At 31.4% G+C, this 15,492-nt stretch overlaps 1 protein-coding gene across 2 annotated transcripts in view; it reads right to left on the bottom strand.

Moving 5' to 3' along the window:
- The window catches only part of LOC114327163 (uncharacterized), a 395,881-nt gene that overhangs the window by 348,453 nt on the left and 31,936 nt on the right, over positions 1-15,492 (bottom strand). The gene's annotated exons all lie outside the window — the stretch shown is intronic.

The following is a 15,492-nucleotide window of genomic DNA, read 5'->3' as shown; positions in this document are numbered from 1 at the left end:
TTGAGGGTGAAAGATTGTGTAAAAATACACATTATAACTAATTTTCGTAAAAACGAGTGTCTTAGTTTTTTTTTCAGATTTATTTAAAAGTTTAAAATTGTTCTAAAAATTCGAATTTCCCGCCAAAAAAATAAAAAAAATTTTTTCATATAGATCTTTTTGAAACTTATAACTTTTTTAAATAAACTTTTTGGCTAGCTCTTAATGCGGCTGAGATAAAAAATAAAAACATAAAAAATAAAAACATAAAAAGCCTAATTAGGCTCTAGGGGGGTCACGTGACCACCTAGGGGGCTAAAAATTTCAGAAAGTGAATTCCTCTATATGTGCTATAAAGTGGCCTATATGGAATTTAGATTGGGTTGGGGGCACTTTTCACCATCTTACCCGGCTAGGCCCTTTGCTGGACAAATATCGGACAATAATCGTCAAAAACAAAAAAAATTAAGAGCAACAAATTGCGAAAATTAAAGTCCTAATTTGATAAAATTAGAGAGATAATCTAATTAATGATAACAATATTATAATGGATTACAGGACACGGTAAGAAGTGAGGAAATCAGACGCATATATGTGGGGTAGACAATATAAATCCCTTAGTAAAGAACAGAAAAGAAGAGTGGACTCAACGCATAAGCAGGATGACTGTTGAATCAAGGATAGTAAGAATAGCCAGGGACAAGTCACCGTTAGGCAAAAGAATTATAGGACGCCCAAGGAAAAGATGGAACGATAATTTAGGGGCAGAATAAAAGGCACTGTTGAAGAAAAACAGTCAGTACTGCCTATATAAAAGAAAAAGAAGAAGAACAAGATATTTTTTCATACCATATTAAGGGATCAAAAATGCTAATCAGATGGTAATGATGTTTGAGGAAAAGGCCGCCGCTACCATGTGTGCTAAGTGTGCATCGCACACCGGCGGTCAACAATAGGGGCGGCCAAAAGCAGACCACTGATGATAATACTTTTTTTAAACGAAAATAATTCAATTAATTAAATAGTAATGATTGAGAGAATTCTGTTAACTCTGAAATTAAAGCTATTCAACCATATTTTACCGCAGAAAAATGTCCTAGTGATATCCTTGATAACATTTACGAAAATAATTTTATATTTTCCAACATTTACTAACATCTCCTAAATATTTCCAAACTTAACTCGTATCGATAATCGTATTCCAGTACTCTATCCGTACTGTAGCTACGTGTGAGCGGTTGTTTTCAAAACTTAAAATTATTAAAAACTATTTGCGATTGCGATCCTCAATGAAGCAAGATAGACTTTCTGTTTTAGCAATGTTATCTATCGAACATGAAGTGTGTGCGACATTGGATATTTACGACATTGTCAAAAAGTTTTCCGAAATAGTCCGTTCTTTAACGGTAAAATATTGCAAAACCTCTAAATTTTAAAGAACCGCTTGGATTGACATGAAATTTGGCATACACATAGCTAACAAGTCAAAGAAAAAAAGTGATATTGTGCCGATATGTGCTTTTGCCCTGGGGGTGGTTTTCACCCCCTCTTGGGGGTGAAAAAATATTCTTCCAAAGAAAGTCAGGAAATGGATAAACTGGCTAATTTTAAGTAACTTTTGTTCTATAGAGTTTTTCACTAAGTCAATACTTTTCGAGTTATTTGGCAGTGAATATGTTCATTTTTTCAACAAAATAACCACGCTTTTAGACGGTTTCTCGCAAATAACTCAAATAGTATGTATTTTGTCGAAAAAAATTCGACAAATATTCTTAGCAGAAATATAGCCTGTAAAAATTAAAAAAAAAAGGGGTATATATCACCTCTCTACATTTAGTAGAAGCAGAGTTATAGCTAATGAAAAATAGGTTCATATTCGTCAAATTCCAAATGAAATACTTTAACGTGAAATAACCAAAAACGAAGCACATTTCGGGGAAAACTCATTACAACTTATTTAAAGTGTTTAAAAAAAGCTTCATTTTTGTTAAAAAAAAAATTCTAGTATCAAAATTAAACAAGTTACGCTCAAAATAAAGTTAGTCCCTTTTGGTTTTGGTAAACAAATCGAGAAAATCACCCCCTAATTAGTATCTTAAATGAACTTAATCGTTACGACTTCACAAGTTTATTGACTCGTGTATATATTGTTTATATGATCTGTAAGTTTCATCGGTTAAAAGTCCTTATTATTGAAAGGGCTGTAGTTAAAAGGGGTTGAACAAGTCACTGATCACGAATGTATGCAAATTTAGAAACACCAAATCTTAATCAATTTTTGTCTAACAGAAAAAGAAAAAAATACATGATATTTAGAAAAGCAAATCTGACTTTTTCTGTTTTTTGAGATTTTTGGTATCTCTAACAATTTTTAAGTTATTTTGAAAAAAAGCATATTTTTCAAAATTTAATATTTTAAAAATTTTATTTTGAAACCAAATTTTTTCAAAAATAAGCACTTTGAATCGATCAAACTTACAGATCATATAAACACAACGTAAGTAAAATAATTTGTGAAGCGGTAACGCTTAATTTAATTTAAGTTGCTAATTATGGGGTGGTCTTCCCGATTTTTTTTTTGCAAAAACAAAAGGGACCAACTTTATTTTGAGCGTAACTTGCTTAAATTTAATGCTAGAAACTTTTTGTAAAGACAGAAATAAAGCTTTTTTTAAACACTTTAAAAAAGATATAATAGGTTTTCCCCAAACAGTGCTTAATTTTTTGGATATTTCACGTCGAAATATTCTATTTGAAATTTGGTGAATATTAATCTATTTTTCATTGGCTATAACTCTGGTTCTACGAGATCCAGAGACCTAACGCGTACACCATTTTTTTTACTTTTTTATAGGCTATATTTTTGCTAAGAACGTTTTTTTCGACAAAGTACTTACTTTTTGAGTTATTTGCGAAAAACCGTCTAAAAATGTGGTTATTTTGTTAAAGAATGAACATATTCACTTGCAAATAACTCAAAAAGTGTTGACTTGGCGAAAAAGCTCTATAGAACAAAAGTTACTTAAAATTAGTCAGTTTACCCATTTCTGGACTTAGTTTGGACATATATTTTTTCACCTCCAACAGGGGGTGAAAGTCACCCCCAGGGCAAAAGCACACATCGGCACAATATCACTTTTTTCTTTGACATGTAAGCTATATGTATGGCAAATTTCATGTCAATCCAAGTGGTTCTTTAAAATTTAGAGCAAAAACCGTGAAAGAATGGACTAAAACGAAAGCCCGAAAAGTCCGTTTTAGTTTTTTTATGTGTTTATGCTATTAGGCCTGGATCCTGCGTACCAAACAAAAGTTTATTAATAGCAAGCTGAATATTTGTTAATAGGTTAACGGTGTCTAGTTGGACAAACTTTGATTTACAAGAACACTGGAACAGGGGAAGTTTAAATTGTGGAACAGGTTACAGGTTTCGAACGTCAGACTACGAAAACGTCCCATGTATTTTGTCAGACAGCACTTCCAATTAATTTGTTACCCTTTCATTAAACTCTCAACCAAAAATCAGACTGCTATTTACCACCAATATAATTCCTGTCAGTTGGCATGCTCTGTTGAGTTATTAAAAAGCCGAAAGTTGCTATTGAATAAACTTAAAAACAACGTGCTAGTTTTCACAATCATAAATTTGTCAGTATGACACGTTTCACAATTAAAATCACGTTTCACAATTTAAAACTTCCCCTGTTCCAGTGTTCCCATACATCAAAGTTTGTCCGACTAGACACAATTAAGCTATTAACCAATTTCCAGTTTGCTATTAATCAACTTTTTTTTGGTACGATCGATCCAGGCCTATACCTATTCACGGTTTATTTTAGTTATTATTAAATGGACGTTTAAATTAGGATATTCGGATATACATATAATGGACATTGGATCATGGATATGTCTAAATGTTCAAGTGTTTATTTCTTTAATAATCATTATTTTTATGTATTTTCTGTACATTTCTTTAAATATTAGTACAATCCGACAAACGATAGCTGGCGGGTGACCTTGCGCGAAAATACACAGCGAGAAATACACAATATGAGAAGGTCTGCCGCCAGTTCTCGCTTGTCGGATTGTACAATATGTACTGTTATGATCTGCTTTCTATTGCTTTTATATTAATTATTATTTACTTGATCAATTATTTAATTAACGCAAATCATACATAAAAATTAAGAAAGAATCTCAGGGTGCCTTTTTATAATATAAAAAAAAATGTCTAAATTATCTTATGTTATACTTATCTTCTCTCATGGTTTCAGTATCTCTTAGTTGATCCTTATCGGGATAAAATAGGAAAAGGAAATAAATAGAAAAATCATAAATAAAAACATACATTATCAAAAGCAATGCTCTGTAAATTTATTAATTAAATCCTGTTGGCATAACTGTCCAAATGAAACCTTTATCATATAAATTAATCTAATTCAAAAAAAATATTTATCGCTTTGTTTTTGATACCATTAATAAAACCAACTAAACAAACAAATTTGGTATTCGCAAAATTACTTATACTTCCTATTAAATTTTTGAAATGTTGGAATCTTAAATTCATATGCTTTTACGTAAAAAAATTAACTTCTGATTATAAAGAAAATCTATCACATAGATTATTGACTGACCTTTTTGATTCACACACAATGATGTCTCCTCTTGACCCAAACAGCTCCTCCTTGTTGATTACGTTAGGCTACCAATCAAAGCTCTCTCCGTTCTCAGCAAACAATCCAGCAGGATACCAGCAACTATTTCTCCAACACACAAGCCAGGCCTCTTTTTTGCCAGTACTCGTTCAATAAACTGCAAAACTCTCTCCTTTCTTTCTCTCAACAATAATCTCCTGAGACCCAAGTATCTTTTTTACTTGGTATCACAAATAATTTTTATAATGATAATTCTTGTAACTTACTCTCTTGGACTGTACATAATCAAAGAGGTATTTCTTCTCGATTTGATTTGTCTCTCGTACCACTTTTCGGCTACTCCCACTATCAAAACAAAACACTAGTACTTGCTGCTGAACTACTCACGAAAACTTTTGACTGCCCCTTTCGGATGCCGGTAACACAATGAATTCCTCTTTCCAAAACTATCTCAACATTCAAACAAAACTTTCCCCATTCCAAATTGTCAAGCCAATCAGAAACATTTCTCTCTCCACCTCCCTCTGTTTCAATCGAAAAACCCAGTCATTCTTTCAAACAATACTTCTACTCAAAACTTATGACTTTTCGGAAATTATCTAAATATTCCTATCATTAAACAAACATATTTAAAATTCCAAACTTTCTTTACCTTAATTTTCTAAGAACTAATTACCTATGGCTTCTATATTTCCCGTAATAAACAATCGGTTTTAAAATACTAATCCTAAATAACTTTCACTTCACTTTTATTTACAAAAATGTTTTTAATATTCTTCATGGAAAAATTCATTAAGGAGAAACCACTTTGCGTTGAAAGCTAACTTCTAATAAATATTTACAAATCAATACACAGGGTGTATCAAATTTATGTGCCCGCGTTATATTAAAAAAAATTAAAATTTTTATTCTATCTTTGATTGATAAATTGAAACACAATAGTACATATTTCCATAGTGTTGGAAGGGGGGCGGAAAATATTAAGTTGCACACGGGCGGCCAACACTTTAGCGGCGCCCTGTTTGAGGAATGCATTAAGGGTCTTGAGTGAAATCATGCCGAAATCAAGCTAAGGTCGCAAACACATTTGGGAGAGAACAGTAGAGCAAAGGTTAGGGAGAGAGCCATCTATAGGAGAAGAACAGTTTGGGTTTTCCGGATTTGTCAGGAAGGATTACAGCAGATGCCTTGTTTGCGTCGAAACAGTTAATAAAGAAATATGGCGACAAGAAAAGAGAGCTACCATTGGAAAAAGGGCTAAAGGCTTGTGAAGGATAGGTATGAGGAAGCGTACACCAAAGTAGGTTTCATAGATTTTGAGAAGGCCTTCGATAAAGTCGGACACCAAAAGCTGTATGAAATCCTAAGAAGCAAAAATATCAACAGTCGCGACATTAACATCATATCCAGACTGGGGACAAACAGCAAAATTCAAGGTTGATAATGAGTTAACCGAAGAAATTGAGATTCGTCGAGATGTGCTTCAGGGTTGTGTGCTTTCTCCACTACAATTCAATATATATAGCGAAACAATATGTCAGGAAGCACTCTTAGAGCAAAACGTTGGTATGAACATTAACGGAGAGTTAATTGACAATATACGATACGCTGATGACACGCTAATAGTAACAGATAACCTAGCAAATTTACAATGGAAAACATAAACACTCATACCAATAAGTATGGTCTAAAACTGAACATCAAAAAGACTAAATTCATTATTGTAACAAAGAAGCTATACACCAATGTGAATTTAACCATAAATAATAAGCCAGTTGAAAGAGTTACGTCCTACAAATATTTAGGGGTTTGGTTCACTGATACTAATGACCAGACAAGAGAAATCAAGTTGCGAATAGAGATAGCGAGACAATCGTTTGTCAAAATGAAAAAGTTCCTATGCAGCCGGGACATAAATATAAACTTAAGAACGAGAATGTTAAGGTGCTATGTTTTCTCCGTTCTGCTGTACGGCATTGAAGCTTGGACACTGAAAAAGATAAACATCAAAAACATTGAGGCATTCGAGATGTGGTGCTACAGGAGAATGTGGAAATTACCATGGACAGAAAGAGTAACAAATCAGGATGTTTTGCTGAAGATGGGGAAGGAATGCGAAGTCATAAAAACCATGAAAACGAAAAAACTGGAATATCTAGGCCACACAATGAGAGGAGAAAAGTACTCTCTGTTAAGACTCATAATGCAAGGAAAAATCTCGGGAAAGAGAAATGTGGGACGTAGGAGGATTTCCTGGTTGCGAAATTTAAGGGAGTGGTATGGGTGCAGTTCAATACAGTTGTTCAGAGTTGCAGCCAACAAAGTTAAGATTGCTGTGATGGTAGTCAACCTCCGATAGGAGACGGTACTGCAAGAAGAAGGCACCAAAGTAAAAACTTCTGTCGGATTGACCGAAAGTTTTTATATGACGGTTGTTCAAGTTGCATCAAGTTCTTCACTCCGTACTGTTTTATGTTGTTATGGATGTACTGACAGAGAAGGTAAGGAAAGGAGCACCTTGGTCAGTGCTCTTTGCTGATGATATCGAGTTAGTAGAGGAGAGACCTTGGTCAATGCTCTTTGCTGATGATATCGAGTTAGTAGAGGAGAGCAATAAAATGTTGGGGGAAAAGTTGGAAGGTTGGAAAATGGTTATTGAAGAAGGAGAACTTAAATTTAGCAGGTCGAAAACGAAGATTATATGGTTAAGAGGTGCAAGAATAGTTGGGGCATCGGACAAATGGAGCGATTATGTTGACCGAATGAACCCAGGAAGAATCTCCAAATGGCCAACAAATCGGCAAGGAAGACTTCCGAAGAGGTGGTATGACAGCTTAACATCAACGTCACAAGAATTGGAATAACAGAATACACGGGATCACATTCTACAAGAACAAGAAGGAGAGTTCTAGGGCCTACAAACTTAGTACCTCTTGATCGATTATAATACAGAGTGAGTGTGTAATTTGGAATAAATTCAATATCTTAAATACTAATCGTTTTTTTGAAATATGCTCAGACCCGTCGATTAGTAGTTGAAATTGTCCTTTTTGACATACAATAATAATGTATACAGGGTGTCGCAATTTAGAGATATTACGTCATCGTTGATTTTCTTAAATGGCAACACTGTCATTTTGATAGGGTGTGTAAAGTTATACATAACTGCAAAATATCAAATTTGTATTCTCTACCATTTACAAGATAATAAGAAAAATAACAAAGTTATGTCTGCAATTTGGAGTAAATTCAATAATTCAAATACTAATTGTTTTTTTGAAAAATGCTTAGACCCGTCGATTAGTATTTCAAATTCTCATTTTTGACATATAATAATAATGTATACAGGGTGTCCCAATTTAGAGATATTACGTCATTGTTGATTTCCTTAAATGGCAACACTGTCATTTTGATACCTAGCTATTTTGATAGGGTGTGTAAAGTTATACATAACTGCAAAATTTCAAATTTTTATTCCCTACCACATACAAGATAATAAAAAATAAGGAAGTTATGAAAAACAAGTAATCAAATAATAATTGAATTTAATTATTTCAATTAAGCAAATGCTGCCCTCAATTATTCTCAAATAGTCAATGGCAACATTATGAGCATTTGCTTAATTGAAATAATTAAATTCAATTATTATTTGCCTACTTGTTTTTCAGTACTTGTTATGTTTTAGGTTATGTTTTATTATCTTATAAATGGTAGGGAATAAAAATTTAAAATTTTGCAGTTATGTATAACTTTACACACCCTGTCAAAATTTCTATCAAAATGATGGTGTTGCCATTAAAAAAAAAACAACGATGCTGTCATATCTCGAAATTGGGACACCCTGTATACATTATTGTTATATGTGAAAAATTACAATTTGACATACTAATCGACGGGTCTGAGAATTTTTCAAAAATACAATTAGTATTTGAATTATTGAATTTATTCCAAATTACAGACATAATTTTGTTATTTTTTTTATCTTGTAAATGGCAGAGAATAAAAATTTGATATTTTGCAGTGATGTATAACTTTACACACCCTATTAAAATAGCTATCAAAATGACAGTGTTGCTATTTAAGAAAATCAACGATGACGTCATATATCTAAATTGGGATACCCTGTATAAATTCTTATTGTATGTCAAAAAGGACAATTTGAAATACTAATCCACGGGTCTGAGCAATTTTCAAAAAAACAATTAGTATTTGAGATATTGAATTTATTCCAAATTACAAACTCACTCTGTATGTTTCTGCTATAGTTTTATAAAAAATACAATAATTAATATATATTAACCATTAACAGTAATTTCGTTTGTCGTGTTTCACTTTTTATTTGCATCTCTATTGTTATTGCTTCCTGAATTGCAAACAATCTCATATATATCGTAAATAGGTCTGGATCCCGCGTATGAAAAAGAAGTTGATTATTAGCAAGCTGAAAATTTGTTAATAGCTTAAGGGTGTCTAGTCGGATAAACTTTGATATATAGGAACACTGGAACAGGGAAAGTTTTAATTGTGGAACAGGTTAAAAATTTGGAACGGTTAGACCACGAAAACGTCACATGTATTTTGTCCGACAGAACTTCCAACTGATTTGTTACCCTTTCATTAAACTCTCATGCAAAAATTAGGCTGCTATTTATCACCAAATGGGAATTATAATGAGTGGAACACGTAGAATATGTCAAATGACAGGAATTATGACAGGTGATAAATAGCCGTCTGATTTTTGCATGAGAGTTTAATGAAAGGGTAACAAATCAATTGGAAGTTCTGTCAGACAAAATACATGTGACGTTTTCGTGGTCTGACCGTTCCAAATTTCTAACCTGTTCCACAATTAAAACTTCCCCTGTTCCAGTGTTCCCATATATTAAAGTTTGTCCGACTAGATACCCTTAAGCTATTAACAAATTTTCAGCTTGCTATTAATCAACTTTTTTTTCATACGAGGGATCCAGACCTAAAAGATGCACCATAGAAAAGTATATTAATTTTCAACTTACACCCTAATATAGCATCTACCTTTATCTTTTTATATTTTCACGCTTGACACAAATAAATCTATCAGTCATCTCAACCAAACAAGCTTTGACAAGTTTATGCAATTATTGTTTTATTATAATAAAACCGTTCATGGCTTACTAGTGATTCACAAAAGAAGCGCGAACACCCAGTCGGTGTGTGTGTGTGAGTTTTTTAAATATTCAAATGAGAATGTTTGTGTTTTCGTTTTACCTGAGGTAAAAGGCATCAAACCGTTTATTCAAATAGTTTATTAAATCATTTTTTTCTGGTGTTTTAGTGTTTCGACCTGCTCAATTTACCTTGTAGTTTTTAGGTGTTTTTCGAATCAACGTAACGAAAACGTATAAAAAAAGATCGTTTCCTGTATTTACTGTTTATTATAAGATCACAAGAGAAAATAAATATACCTATCTAGAATTATAATAATATACCTACTACTTAACAATTATTAAATGAATATTAGACAAATTTTTAGTGTCAAAGTTAGAAATACATAAAAGGCAAATATTATGTTAAACACAAACTTTATTCATACAGGGTGATTGATTAGTGGGTTCAATAGATCCGCTATAGTAATAGATAGCAATAAAAGTTAATAACAAAAATTACAGCCAACTTTGAGCTTCAACATTACAAAATTAGTTACAAGTAGAATGTTACAGATTGTTCGATAACACAGTGGCAGACCAAACTTATGGTTTTTTAAATGGAGCACATATAAAGGTTTGTTATGTTATACAGGGTATTTACAAAGTTATAACCAATTTTGTATGAAAATCGTAACAAGTTCAACTCCCTGTATAAACAAAACTAACCAAAACAGCAATGGTTTATTAATGCCATATTTTTTTATTTATTGTCAGGGTGAGTCAAAACGCTAGTACATTATTTTCTCAGTAATGTTAAATGGAACTCCCTGTATTTTATATCATTATTGAAAAGTAACACTACCGTACTTTAATTTTTAGATAACATTCTCTATGTCCAAATTTATTAGTTTTCGAGATATTTTCATTTTTCAGAGCAAATTATTTTAGGTGCCTAAATTTATCTAAATTTTAAGTAATCCATGACTGAATTGACAATAATTGACGATTACTGATTATCAATCCGGTAATCAATGTAGCAAATAAATAACTAAAAATAATTTAGTAGTAATACATTTTACAAAAAAAAAATCACAACCACAACATGCAACATTTTTTAAACAATTAAAAACTACTTTTGATGTAAATGTAACAAATAAAGAAAGAAAATTAGTAATAAATTTTACAAAAAAACACACACAAACATAAAATACGACATTTTGTGAAGACAATTGAACACTACTTTTGTATGTAAATGTAACAATGGAACAAATAAAGAACGAATAATAATTTATCAGTAATACATTTTGCAAAACAACATGTTTGAAAAAATTAGAAGCTACTTTTAATAAAATATTTTTAATATTTAATTACATAAGGTGTTCAAAATTACCTCCTAACACATTTATGCACGCCTAAAAACGATCATTGAATGAGCTACTTACTCTACGAAGCATATGTAAATGAACACATCGAAATACACTTTGTATTCTATTTTTCATCTCATCCCTTGTTGTTGGAGGTATTTTATAAACTTCATTATTAACGTAACCCCAAAAAAATCAGTCCAGTTTATTAAATTCTGGTGGTAAAAAAGTTCTGGATTTGGGTGGCCACGCTACTGGTCCATTGAGAAATGAAAATATCTCGAAAACTAATAAATTTAGACATAGGGAATGTTATTTAAAAATTAAAGTACGGTAATGGTACTTTTCAATAGGGATATAAAATACAGGGTGTTCCATTTAAAATTACTTAGAAAATATTGTACTTGCATTTTGACTCACCCTGTATTTGATATAAATAAAATTAGCAATATCAATCATTCTTGAAAATTTTTACAATACGCAAAAAAATATGGCATTAATAAACCATTGCTGTTTTGCATATTTTTATTTATACAGGGAGTTGAACTTGTTACGATTTTCATATAAAATTGGTTATAACTATGTAAATACCCTGTATAACATAACAAACCTTTATATTTTTGTGGTGGAGAAGTTAACAGGATTTCGAATTTAAAATAAAATATAGGGTGTTCCATTTAAAAAAAAAAGAATGTGTGTGTACTTTGTACGCACGTAAGAAGTTATACTTCTATTATATGATTTAAACGAAATTAATATACTTTTTATTTATATTTTGTTTAAATATTAAACTAATTTATACTTACTACTTCTCAAACATTTTTATTAGAAGAGTGCCAAAAATTAAAATAATAAAAGAATAAAACACACACAAATACATTAAACAAGCCACAAATGATGTCTGAACATTAATTGTCGAAAATTTTTTTAACTAAATACGTATTTTCTGAAAATACAATTATATAATAAATATACTTACAATCATAAAATGTATTAAAAAAAACAAAAAAGAAAGTTTCTATTGGGACTCGAACCAGCGCTGATAAGAGCGGTTGGTATTGGAATTCATTCGCCTTCTCCGCTTAGCCACGGACACTATGTGTCATTATTTACGAAGATCGACTAACTAAACGGATTAAACTTGTGATATTTTGATATTTTGAAAATTGATCAAATTATTTTAATTTTGAATTGAAATGATTTAGAATTGAAAAAATACAACAAAACATACCGGGTGGTGAATTGGAACACGGGCCATAGGAAACTCAATGTAAAATTCTAAACTGTTGAATTCCTGCTTCCCTAATTATTTTACATCAAAAGTCATAAGAAACTATTTGTAGAGAATTGAAATCTGTATTGAAAACAACTGTTAATATTGTTCTACGAACAATAATTATTTAAAATTTTGTAAAAATATAATACAATTTTCAGAGAAATACGCCAAAGTTACGCCACACACAGTGCAATAATGTGTATAAGATTGCATTCGGTGACAATGAGTTTATTATATTAACAATTTGAACTGTCAATTTCTTTATTTATTTTATCATTTATTGTTTAAAACACAATAAAGTTGATCAGATACCCTCAGTTAAGGAGAAAGTATTAATAATAAAGATATTTTCCTTAGTCAATAGTATGCTCACTGTCAGTTAAATAGTAACGTGTGGCCTAACATGCCCACACATACCTACTGCGGTAAATACATTATATTTTTCCAAAATTTTGGAATGTGTTTAAATCGTAGAACAATTGTAACTTCTGTTTTTAGTATAGATTTCAATCCTCTACAAATAACTTCTCATGACTTTTGATGTAACATAATTAGGGAAGCAGGAATTTAACAGTTTAAAATTTTACATTGAGTTTCCTATGGCCCGTTTTCCGATTCACCACCCTGTAGAGTAAAAAAACAATATATTAGGTGAATATTGATAGAAATTTTGATGGTAATCAAATTATATAAATAAAAGTATTACATACTATGTATTTTGGCAGATCAAATAGGTAGGTTTATACCCATGATACATTAACAATTATTACGTACCTGTTGCTTTTAAAAACTATTTAAAAGTCACTACAATATTATAAACTTTTTCATTTCTGTCCTCACAACAATAAAACTAATATATTATACATTTGTTTACCTTTACCTTTACCTCCAAACCACAGCTGCCATATCGGATAATTTTTGACATGTCATTTGAACATCCAATCAGAACAAAGTTATAATGCGCATGCGCCGGGCTGATAGGTTTTAACATATAAAAAAATCACCCTCTATCGCCGGTAAAGAAGTATAACTTCAAAAAACATAAGTTTGGTCTGCCAATGTGTTATCGAACACCCTGTAACATTCTAACTAATTTTGTAATGTGAAGCTCAAAGGTGGCTAAAATTTTTGTTATAAATTTTTATTGCTATCTATTACTATAGCGGATCTATTGAGCTTTACCCCACTAATCAATCACCCTGTATACTATCTTTGCCTACAAGAAGCACAAAAAAACAATTTTTTTATATACCTAATGTTCGATTTATAGGAAGAAGCGTGTGCCCTCCGGTTCCCAGTTTACTCTCTGACATTGCTTTTTGGACTCGATCAAGCTATGTTGTTTTCGGCATCCCTCGTTTTTTTTTCGCTCAGATGGCTGCCAATCCAATATTAACTTATTAACAATTATTTACTATTAAGGGTAGGCGATATACAGGTTGTCCAGAAACTCTACCGACAAACGAATACAGGAGATTCCTCAAATAATTTTAAGACAATTTAACCCAATTCACTTAATCCGAAAACGCTTCCTAAGGGAGCTAGAGCTATTTGAAGATGGCGTCAGGTAATTAGTTTTCCTTAAATACCTCTGGAACGCTTCTATTTAGAAAAACAAAAATTGGTATGCATATTTATCTCCTATAGATAAATCGATTCCATCTATTGCAAATTTCTAGTACCTGTCATAGGCATCCGTTTTCTGTAGGGCAACGGTTACTTTATCGCATAACTTTTTTGTCTTTAAGTTTTAAGCATTTTTGAAACTGGATTATTAAACTGTGAGGTGTTCTGGTACTAAAAGGTGCTCTTGTTTTAAGTCGATAAAATACACCGTTTTCTAGAAAAATCGATTTGAAAATTTTTCGTTTTTTAAATTTCAAAAAAAAAATAAAAAAAAAACTATTTAGAAAAACGAAAACTTGTACGTTTAATTATATTCCAGAAATGAAGCGATTTCATTAATTGCGAATTTCTAGTATCGGTCATATGCGTCGGTTTTGGGTAGGTCAATGGTTATTTTATCGCATAACTTTTGTTCCGTCTCCTTATAGCTTAGTTAATTTTAGTTTTTTTTTTCGATTTTATTTTACGATGTAAATTCATATCAGACCATTCTTAAAGTTTGGGTAAATTATTTTCCAGAAATCTCTTAAAAGATTAAAATACATTCATTCTTACCCATATTTCTGGGTAACATTTGTCATTTGTATTCATAATCCTCTTTAGAAAGTAGGTATTTCGAAAGTTATGCGAGTCAAGCGATATTGTCAGCTTTTGAGAATGACAGTGATGACGATTAGTTAATTACGTTTTTTCCAAAGTGAAATTTTGTAGGACAGATATAGACATTTTTTGTTTTCCCCACCACCACGGGATTTCTGGTCGAGTGCCCTTTTGTAATTTTAGTAGTATTCAGTAGCGAGCGAAAATTAGACCTGTAAACACGTATAGCAATCAATAAAGAGTTCTATCGAAAAGTGTCGTCGCATATTATTTTAATTTGCTAAAGTAATATTTTATAGCAACGTATACTCACGGTAAATTAATCGTGGGTCAAACAACTTTTTTGTTTTTAATTTTTAAGCATTTTTGACACTAAATTATTAAATTATGAGGTATTCTAGTAGTTAAAGTTACTTTTGCTTTAAGTTGGTAAAAGGCACCGTTTTTTTTTAATTTTTTTCAATTTAGTTTCACATTCAAGGGACGAAAAATTTTCAAATCGATTTTTTCTAGAAAACGGTGTGTCCTACCGACTTAAATTAAGAGTACCTTTTCTCATAACTACCGTACTAGCATACCTCACAATTTAATAATCCAATTTGAAAAATGCTTAAAATTTAAAGACAAAAAAGTTATGCATAAAATAACCGTTACCCTACCCAAAACGGACGCCTATGACCGTTACTATAAATTCGAAATGGATGGAATCGATTTATCTCTGGAAGATAAATATGCGTACCAATTTTTGTTTTTCTAACTAGAAGCGTTCTGGAGGTATTTAAGAAAAACTAATTACAAGACGCCATTTTTAAAGAGCTCTAGCTCCCTTAGGAAGCATTTTCGGACTAGGTGAATTTGGTTAATGT

This window comes from Diabrotica virgifera, chromosome 3 (assembly GCF_917563875.1).
Source record: "Diabrotica virgifera virgifera chromosome 3, PGI_DIABVI_V3a".
Taxonomy (NCBI): Eukaryota; Metazoa; Arthropoda; class Insecta; order Coleoptera; family Chrysomelidae; genus Diabrotica; species Diabrotica virgifera.
Note: the sequence above shows the minus strand (reverse complement) of the source record. Positions and strands in the feature narration are given on the sequence as shown.